Source organism: Canis lupus, chromosome 10 (assembly GCF_048164855.1).
Source record: "Canis lupus baileyi chromosome 10, mCanLup2.hap1, whole genome shotgun sequence".
NCBI classification, from domain to species: domain Eukaryota; kingdom Metazoa; phylum Chordata; class Mammalia; order Carnivora; family Canidae; genus Canis; species Canis lupus.
The window spans coordinates 1,706,649-1,717,595 of NC_132847.1; positions in this window are offsets into that span (position 1 = coordinate 1,706,649).

Consider the following 10,947-nt stretch of genomic DNA (forward strand, 5'->3'; position numbering starts at 1 on the left):
CATCCTCTACAACATTTGTTGTTTCCTGTCTTGTTAATTTTCTCCATTTTCACTCGTGTGAGGTGGTATCTGGCTGTGGTTTTGATTTGTATTTCCCTGATGGCAAGTGATGTGGAGCATATTTTCATGTGCTTGTTGGCCATGTGTATGTCTTCTCTGGTGAAATTTCTTTTCATGTCTTTTTGCCCATTTCATGATTGGATTCTTTTTTTCTTTGCTGTTGAGTTTAATAAGTTAATTATAGATCTTGGATACTAGCCCTTTATCTGATATGTCATTTGCAAGTAGTTTTGTTGACTGTTTCTTCGGCTGTCAGAAGCTTTTTATCTTGATGAAGTCCCAAGAGCTCATTTTTCCTTTTGTTTCCCTTGCCTTCATAGGTGTATCTTGCAAGAAATTGCTGTGGCCAAGTTCAAAAAGGGTGTTGCCTGTGTTCTTCTCTAGGATTTTGATGGATTCTTGTCTCATATTTAGATATGAAAGATCTTTGTGTATGGTGTAAGATAATGGTCTAGTTTCACTGTTCTGCATGTGGCTGTCCAATTTTTCCCAGCACCATTTATTGAAGATACTGTCCTTTTTTCCAGTGAATAGTTTCCTGCTTTCTCAAATATTAGTTGACCATAGAGTTGAGGGCCCATTTTGGATTCTCTATGATCCATTGATCTATGTGTCTGTTTTTGGGCCAGTACCACAATGTCTTGTTGATCATAGCTTTGTAGTACAACTTGAAATTCAGCCTTGTGATGCTTCTAGCTCTAGTTTTCTTTTTTAATATTCCCCTGGCTATTTGGGGTCTTTTCTGAGTCCAGACAAATCTTAAGATGATTTGTTCCAACTCTCTGAAGAAAGTCCATGGTATTTTGATAGGGATTGCATTGAACGTGTAAATTTCCCTGGGTAGCATAGAGATTTTCACAATGTTTATTCTTCCAATCCATGAGCATGGAATATTTTTCCATCTCTTTGTGTCTTCCTCAATTTCTTTCAGAAGTGTTCTGTAGTTTTTAGGGTATAGATCCTTTACCTCTTTGGTTAGGTTTATTCTTAGGTATCTTCTGCTTTGGGTGCAATTGTAAATGGAATTGACTCCCTAATTTCTCTTTCTTCAGTCTCATTGTTAATGTATAGAAATGCCATTGATTTCTGGGCATTGATTTTGTGTCCTGACACATTGCTGAATTGCTCTATGAGTTCTAGCAATCTTGGGGTGGAGTCTGGGTTTTCTATGTACTGTATCATGTCATCTGTGAATAGGGAGGGTTTGACTTCTTTGCCAATTTTAATGCCATTTATTTATTTATTTGTGTTGTCTGGTTGCTGAGGCTAGGACTCCTAATACTATGTTGAATAACAGTGGTGACAGTGGACATCCTTGTCATATTCCTAATCTTAAGGGAAAGGCTCCCAGTGCTTCCCCAATGGGAATGATATTTGCTGTGAGCTTTTTTTTTTTTTTTTTAAATTTATTTATTTATGATAGTCACAGAGAGAGAGAGAGGCAGAGACACAGGCAGAGGGAGAAGCAGGCTCCATGCACTGGGAGCCCGACGTGGGATTCGATCCCGGGTCTCCAGGATCGCGCCCTGGGCCAAAGGCAGGCGCCAAACCGCTGCGCCACCCAGGGATCCCCTGCTGTGAGCTTTTTGTAGATGTTTTTAAGATGCTGAGGAATGTTCCTTCTATCCCTACACTCTGAAGAGTTTTGATCAGGAATGGATGCTGCAATTTGTCAAATGCTTTCTCTGCATCTATTGAGAGGATCATATGGTTCTTGTTTTTTCTCTTGTTGATATGATCTATCACGTTGATTGTTTTACCAATGTTGAACCAACCTTGCATCCTAGGGACAAATCCCACGTGGTCATGGTGAATAATCTTTTTAAAGTACTGCTGGATCCTATTGGCTAGTATCTTGTTAAGAATTTTTGCATGTGTTTATCAGAGATATTGGTCTATAATTCTCCTTTTTGATGGGGTCTTTCTCTGGTTTTGGAATTAAGGTGATGCTGGCCTCATAAAATGAGTTTGGAGGTATTCCATCCTTTTGTCTCCTTCAGAACAGCTTTAGTAGAATAGGTTTTATTTCTTCTTGGGAAGTTTTTGATGTCTGCTTCAATTTTGGCCTGTTCATGTTTTCTATTTCTTCCTGTTCCAGTATTGGTAATTTGTGGGTTTTCCAGAAATGCATCCATTTCTTCTAGATTGCCTAATTTATTGGTGCATAAGTGCTCATGATATGTTTTTTTTATTATTCTTTTTATTAGAGTTCGATTTGCCAACCTATAGTATAACACGCAGTGCTTTTAAATCATTTGTATTTCCTTGGTATTGGCTGTGATCTCTCCTCTTTCATTCGTGATTTTATTGAGTCTTTTTTCTTTTTAATAAGGCTGGCAAATGGTTTATCTATCTTTTAATTCTTTCAAAGAACCAACTCCTGGTTTTGTTGATCTTTTCTACAGGTCTTCTAGTCTCTATTTCATTGAATTCTGCTCGAATCTTTATTACCTCTCTTTTTCTGCCTGGTGTACATTTTATTTAATGTTCTTTCTCCAGTTCCTTTAGGTGCGACGCTAGCTTGTGTATTTGAGGTTTTTCCAATTTTTTGAGGGAGGCTTGTTGCGATGTATTTCCCTCTTAGGATTGCTTTTGCTGTATTCCAAAGATTTTGAATGGTTGTATCTCATTTTCATTGGTTTCCATGAATCTTTTAAATTTTTCTTTAATTTCCTAGTTGACCGATTCATCTTTTAATAGGATGCTCTTTAACCTCCACGTGTTTGAGTTCCTTCCAAATTTCTTCTTGAGATTGATCTCTGGTTTCAAAGCATTGAGGTCTGAAAATATGCAGGGGACAATCCCAATCTTTTGGTGTCCATTGAGACCTGATTTGTGACCCAGTATGTGGTCTATTCTGAACAAAGTTCCGTGTGCACTTGAGAAGAATGTGTATTCATTGCTTTCGGATGCAAAGTATATATCTGTGAAATCCATCTGGTCCAGTGTATCATTTAAAGCCCTTGTTTTGGGGATCCCTGGGTGGCTCAGCGGTTTGGCTCCTGCCTTTGGCCCAGGTTCGGATCCTGGAGTCCCAGGATCGAGTCCCATGTCGGGCTCCCTTCATGGAGCTTGCTTCTCCCTCTGCCTGTGTCTCTGCCTCTCTTTTTCTCTCTCTGTGTCTCTCATGAATGAGTAAATAAAATCTTTAAAAAAAAAAAAGGCCTTGTTTCTTTGGTGATGTTATGTTTAGAAGATCTGTCATTTGCAGAAAGTGCCATGTTGAAGTCTCTCAGTATTAGTGTATTATTATCTAAGTATGTCTTTACTTTGGTTATTAATTGATTGATATACTTGGCAGCTCCCACATTAGGGACATAAATATTCATGATTGTTAGGTCTTCTTGTTGGATAGATCCTTTAATTATGATACAGTGTCTCTCTTCATCTCTTTTAAACTCTTTGGGATCAACTTTAATTTATCTGATATGGGGATTGTGACCCCAGCTTTCTTTTGAGGACCATTTGAATGGAGAACAATTTATGATTCAATTTACAATTTTTCTACACCCTTCATTTTCTGGCTGGAAGTGTCCTTAGATCTCGAATGAGTCTCTTGTAGACAACAAATAGATGGGTCTTGATTTTTTATCCAGTCCAAAACCCTGCGTCTTTTGATGGGTTCATTTAGCCCATTCACATTCAGAGTAACTACTAAAAGATATGAATTTAGTGTCATCATAATACCTATTTAGTCCTATTTTTGTAGATTATTTCTTTGGGCTCTTTCTTTTACAGAGTCCCCCTTAATATGTCTTGCAGAGCTGGTTTGGTGGTCACATATTCTTTCAGTTTCTGCCTATCCTGGAAGCTCTTTACCTTTCCTTCTATTCTGAATGACAGCTTTGCTGGATACAGTATTCTTCACTGCTTGTTTTTCTCATTTAGTACTCTGAATATATCATGCCAGCCCTTACTGGCCTGCCAGGTGTCTGTGGAGAGGTCTGCTGTTAATCTGATATTTCTCTTCATATAAGATAGGGATCTCTTATCTCTTGCTTCTTTAAGTTTTTCTCTTTATCTCTGAAATTTGCAAGTTTTGCAAGATACTAAGTATCGAGGTATTGAATTGTTTTTATTGATTTTTGGGGGGAAGGGAACCCCTCTATCTCCTGGATCTGAATGCGTGTTTCCCTCCCAAAATTAGGGAAGTTCTCAGCTATTATTTGTCCAAATATGCTTTCTGGCCCTCTCGGTGCCTTCTGGAACCCCAATTATATGTAGATTTTTCCTTCTTAGATTTTTATTTTTATTTCCCTTAACCTTTCCTCATGGTCTTTTAATTTTTTAATTTTTAAATTTTTTTTCTCTTTTTAACTTAGCTTCCTTCCTCGGCATCAACTTGTCTTCTATGTCACTCACTCTTTCTTCTACCTCATTAACCCTGTTGTTAAGACCTCCAATTTGGATTGCATCTTATTTAATTGTTTTTTAATTTCAGCCTGATTAGATCTAAATTCTGCAGTCATGAAGTCTCTTGATTCCTTTATGTTTTTTGTTTGTTTGTTTGTTTGTTTGTTTGTTTTGCAGAGCCACCAGTAGCTTTAAAATTGTGCTTCTGAATTGGCTTTCTGACATCGAATTATAATACAAATTCTGTAACTCTGTGGCAGAGAGTACTGTTTCTGATTCTTTCTTTTGTGGTGAGTTCTTCTTTCTAGTCATTTTACTCAGTGAAGAATAGTTGTATGAGTGGGCTGAGTCAAAAATATCAACCCCAACCTAAGTGAATTTTACCCCAGATTGTTCTGACAAGGTCAGAGACCAGAAAATGAAAAAGATCAGAACAAAAGAAAACAAAAGGACCACTAAAGTGAAAAACAAATTTTAAAACAAAGTAATAACAAATAAAAAGCCATGAATCCCAAAGAAGAAGAGAAAAAAGAAAAAGAAAAAAGAAAAAAAAAAACAAAGTTAAAGAAGCAAAGAGAGAAAAGGAAAAAAAAAGAAAAGAGGGGGACTGGGAGATGGTGGTGGTCAAGAAGTTGTAGTGGAGGGAGAATGTAGTCTACCTGAGGGGTTCTAGAGGGTAATCCTCTTGGTTCTAAGTATATTAAGTTCTGTATATTAGAAGATGCTCAGTCCCAGATTTATATCAACCAGCAATACTTGTAGAAAGCCCCAACATTGACCAGCAAAACATAAACAAGATAAAAGAAGGGGGCAGAATGGGAATGAAGAGACAATATAATCTCACACAATAAAGCAGCAAGGTATTCAACTTGGTTCTGGGTGCATGTTGGTCATGTTTTAAGAGGTATTAAACTCTGCCATTGTAGAACAAAATGAGGCAGAGATAACAAAAAAACCCATATCTTGTATATCTTCCAAAATTAAATTGAATCTGTTGAAGGGAATCCGGAAGTGGAAAATATATCTAAGACATGTAATTGTAGAAATATGAAAGTCAAAAAGGAAGAAACTTAAAAATGAAGAGCTGGTAAAATATTGTAGTTAAGGTGGGAAAAGAGAAAAAATATTGGAAATTTTTAGTCTGATATAAAAGTGAGGTGTAATGGAAAAAGGGAATTTTTTTTTTTTAAAGGAGGGGTATCCTCTAGTTCTGTATCCTATAAATCACTTGACTTCCCCTGGAGCTTTGTTCGCTGCTTGGTTAACAACTTATTCTTCCTCTGTTCTTCCAGCTGGTGTTCTGGGAGAGGGGTCTGCTGTGCTGATACTCAAGTGTGCACACCTGGGTGCAGATTCCACCCCCTGCCAGTGCTGGGCTCAGTGTGAGCTGTTTGTCCAGTGAGGCCTTTGTTCCCTGCTGGCCCCACCCCCTCTCAGGCACAGGGTGAAAGAAGGAGGAAAAACAACAATGGTGACAGCCAGATCTCCAGCTCTGGAGTCAGCTCCCTGCTCCTAACTAATGCAGTCTCCCAGTTTGCACTGGTCTAGATGCTCCCAGGGCAGGCATGGGTGCACTGATCTGCACGGCTTGGGGGTGCCCAGCAGCAGGAGAGTTCTCAGCCTTCCTCTCTTCTGCTGTCCCACGGGGAGCACAGGATCACCAGCTTTGTCGCTTGGGCGCCCTGGGATCCACGGCCCTGTGCTACTGGAATCGCGCTGTTGGTGGGCACATCTCCTGAAGGCATCAGGACACAGACACCTCAGTCTGGAGCCGCCCGCCTAACCGACTGGCTTCTTCCAAATGCCCTGCTGGGTGTGCGCTCCAGTCCTTTACCAGGATGGGTCCACAGTTTGTGGTGTGCTTTCCCCCAGGGCGTACTTCTTCTATTAGTGACTCTGGGAATCTGGAGGCTTCACTGCTCCTCCTGAGATTCTGCTTTATTTCTCTGCTGAGCACTTTTCCACCCAGGAAAAATCTGGTGCAGATTATAAAGTTCTCACTTCTCCAGGGCAGGGCTTTCCTGTCCTGGAGGCTTTCACTGACTGGCTTTAGCCTGGCTCCTCGCGGAGCCCCTCCCCATTTGATTCTTTTTTTTTTTTTTTTTTTTTTTAACTTTTTCCACCTTCCTACCTTGCTAGAAGCGAAAACCCTTCTCTCTGTAGCATTTGGGCTGTTCTCTCTTTAAATCTCAGGTCAAATTCATAGCTGTTCAGGATGTTTTGAAAGTTATCTAGGTACGTTGTGGGACCAGGTGAAGTGAGGACCCCTACTCTTCTGCCATCTTGCCCCTGCCCCCATAGTTGCTTCTATCCATTTATCTCTCAATGGACATCTTAGCTTTTTCCATCGTTTGACTATTGTGGATTTTGCCACTATAAACGTTGGAGTGCAGGTACCCCTTTAGATCACTACATTTGTATCTTTGGGGTTAATACCCAGGAGGGCAATTGCTGGGTTGTAGGGTAGTTAACATCTTGAGGAACTTCCATACTGATTTCCAGAGTGGTTGTACTACCTTGCATTCCAACCAGCAGTATGAGAGGGTTCCCCTTTCTCCCCTTTCTTCATTAACAAATGTTAATCCTCATTAACATCTTTTGTTTCCTGACTTGTTAATTTTAGCCATTCTGATTTATGTGATGTGGTATCTCATTGTAGTTTTGATATGTATTTCCCTGATGCCCAGTGCAGGTGAGCATTTTTTCATGTATCTGTTGGCCATTTGTATATCTTCTTTGGAGAAATGTCTATTCATGTCTTCTGCCCATTTCTTGACCTGATTACTTGTTCTATGGGTGTTGAGTTTGATAAGTTCTTTATAGATCTTGGATACTAGTTCTTTGTCTGATAAGACATTTGCAAATATCTTCACCCATTCTGTAGGTTGCCTTTTAGTTGCTATTTCCTTTGCTGTGCAAAAGGTTTTCATCTGGATGAAGTCCTAATAGTGCATTTATGCTTTTGTTTCTCTTGCCTTTGGAAACGTGTCTAGCCAGAAGTTGCTGTAACTGAGGTCAAAGAGATTGCTGCCTGTGCTCTGCTCTAGGACTTTAAGGATCCTGTCTCATACTTAGGTGTTTTATCCATTTTGAGTTTATTTTTGTATATGATGTAAGACAGCAATCCAGTCTCATTCATCTGCATGTGGCTGTCCAAATTTCCCAACACCATTTGTTGAAGAGACTTTTTTCATTAGATATTCTTTCCTGCTTTGTTGAAGATTAGTTGGCCATAGAGTTTAGGTTCCATATCTGGGTTTTCTATCTTGCTCCATTGAGCTATGTTTTTGCACCAGTACCACACTGTCTTGATGATCACAGCTTTGGAATATAGCTTGAAGTCAGGAATTGAGAAGCCCTCAGCTTTGGTTTTCTTTTTCAACATTCCTCTGGCTATTCAGGGTCTTCTCTGGTTCCCTACAAATATTAGGATTATTTGTGCCAGCTCTGTGAAAAATTTTGATGGTGTTTTGATAAGGATTGCATTTAATGTTTAGACTATCCTGGGTAGCAAAGACATTTTCACAATATTTTTTCTTCCAATCCAAGAGCATGGAATGGTTTTCCATTTCTTTGTGTCTTCCTCCATTACTTTCATAAGTGTTGTGTAGTTTTAGAGTATAGGTCTTTTACCTCTTTGGTTAGGTTTATACCTAGGTATCTTATAGATTTTGGTGCAATTGTAAAAGGAAATGATTCCTTAATTTCTCTCTCTTCTGTCTCATTCTTAGTGTATAAAAATGCAATTAATTTTTGCCTGTTGATTTTCTATCCTAACACATTGCTGAATTTCTGTATGAGGTCTAGCAATTTTGGGGTGGAGAGGTTTTTTTTTTTTGATATCTGCATGAAGTATCATGTCATCTGCCAAGTATGAGAGTTTGACATCTTCTTTGCTGATTTAAATGCCTTTTATTTCTAAGAAGGCTAGGAATTCTAGTCCTATGTTGGTGCTCACAGAGGTGGGAGTGGGCACCCCTATTGTGTTCCTGACTTTAGGGGAAAAGCTCTCAGTCTTTCCCCATTGAGAATGATATTTGTTTTCTTTTTTTAAATAATAAATTTATTTTTTATTGGTGTTCAATTTGCCAACATACAGAATAGCACCCAGTGCTCATCCCATCAAGTGCCCCCCTCAGTGCCCGCCACCCAGTCACCCCCACCCCCCGCCCTCCTCCCCTTCCACCACCCCTAGTTCATTTCCCGGAGTTAGGAGTCTTTATGTTCTGTCTCCCTTTCTGATATTTCCCACACATTTCTCCTCCCTTCCCTTATATTCCCTTTCACTATTATTTATATTCCCCAAATGAATGAGACCATATAATGTTTGTCCTTCTCCGATTGACTCATTTCATTCAGCATAATACCCTCCAGTTCCATCCACGTTGAAGCAAATGGTGGGTATTTGTCCTTTCTAATGGCTGAGTAATATTCCATTGTATACACAAACCACATCTCCTTTATCCATTCATCTTTCGATGGACACCGAGGCTCCTTCCACAGTTTGGCTGTTGTGGACATTGCTGCTAGAAACATCGGGGTGCAGGTGTCCCGGCGTTTCATTGCATCTGAATCTTTGGGGTAAATCCCCAACAGTGCAATTGCTGGGTCGTAGGGCAGGTCTATTTTTAACTCTTTGAAGAACTTCCACACAGTTTTCCAGAGTGGCTGCACCAGTTTACATTCCCACCAACAGTGTAAGAGGGTTCCCCTTTCTCCGCATCCTCTCCAACATTTGCTGTTTCCTGCCTTGTTAATTTTCCCCATTCTCACTGGTGTGAGGTGGTATCTCATTGTGGTTTTGATTGATATTTGCTGTGGGATTTCTATAGATGGCTTTTATGATATTAAGGTATGTTCCCTTTATTCCAACACTGTGGAGAGTTTTAATCAAGAAAGGATGCTATACTTTGTCAAATGCTTTCTCTGCGTCTATAGAGAAGATCATATGTTTCTTGTCCTTTCTTGTATTAATGTAGTGTGTCACATTGATAGATTTGCAGATGTTGAACTACCCTTGCAGCCAATGGAATAATTCCACTTGGTTTTGTTGATAATCCTTTAATGTACTGTCAGATCCTATTTGTTAGTAACTTGATGAGAATTTTTACATTCCTGTTCATGAGGGATATTAACCTGTAATTCTGTTTTTTTTAATTAAAAAAAATTTTTAAATTTATTTATGATAGTCACACAGAGAAAGAGAGAGGCAGAGACACAGGCAGAGGGAGAAGCAGGCTCCATGCACCAGGAGCCCGACGTGGGATTTGATCCCGGGTCTCCAGGATCGCGCCCTGGGCCAGAGGCAGGCGCCAAACTGCTGCACCACCCAGTGATCCCTGTAATTCTGTTTTTTGATGGCATGTTTGTCTGGTTTTTGGGATCAAGGTGATGCTGGTCTCATAGAATGACTTTGGAAGTCTTCCTTCCATTTCTATTTTTTGAAACAATTTCAGAAGAATAGGTATTAATTCTTCTTTAAATGTTTGGTAGTATTCCACTGGGAGGCCATCTAGTCCTCAACTCTTGTTGGTTGGGAGATTTTTCATTACTGCTTCAATTTCTTTGCTGCTTATGCATCTGTTCAGGTTTTCTATTTCTTCCTATTTCAGTTTTGGTAGTTTATAATTTTCTAGGAATAAATCCATTTCTTCCAGATTGCTTAATGTGTTGGCATATATTGCTTATAACATGTTCTTAAAATAATTTGTTTTTCCTTTGTGTTGGTTGTGATCTCTCCTCTTTGATTCATGATTTTATTAATTTGGGTCCTTTCTCTTTTCTTTTTGAGAATTCTAGCCATGAATTTATCAATCTTACTAATTCTTTCAAAGAACTAGCTCCTTGTTCTATTGCTCTGTTCTACTGTTTTGTGTGGTTGTTTGTTTGTTTTTTATTTGGATATCACTGAGTTCTGCTTTAATCCTTACTATTTCTCTTCTCCTGCTGGATTTAGGCTTTACTTGCTATTCTTTTTCCTGCTCCTTTAGGTGTAAAGTTAGGTTGTGTATTTGGGACTTTTCTTGTTTCTTTGAGGAAGGCCTGTATTGCTATGTACTTCTCTTTTAGGACCTCCTTTGCTGGGGCACCTGGGTGGCTCAGTGGTTGAGCATCTGCCTTTGGCTCTGGTCACAATCCTGGGGTCCTGGGATCAAGTACCACAACAGGCTCCCTGCAGGGAGCCTGCTTCTCCCTCTGCCTCTGTCCGTGTGTATCATTAATAAGTAAAAATTTTTTTAAAGAGGACTCCCTTTGCTGCATCCTAAAGGTTTTGATCTCTCTTGCTTTCATTTTCATTTGTTTCCATGCATTTTTAAAATTCTCCCTTAATTTCCTGTTCATTCTTTAGTAGGATGTTCTTTAACCCCTGTGTATTTGTGGTCTTTCTAAAACTTTTCTTGTGGTTGACCAAATATTTTTTCTTATTAAGGACCTTTTGAAAAATTTTTTAAAATTTCCATGTTGTTGTCACAATCCTCTTGTTCCTTATTCCTTAACTTCTCAAGTTTAGGCACAAAATATACTGCTAGCAAG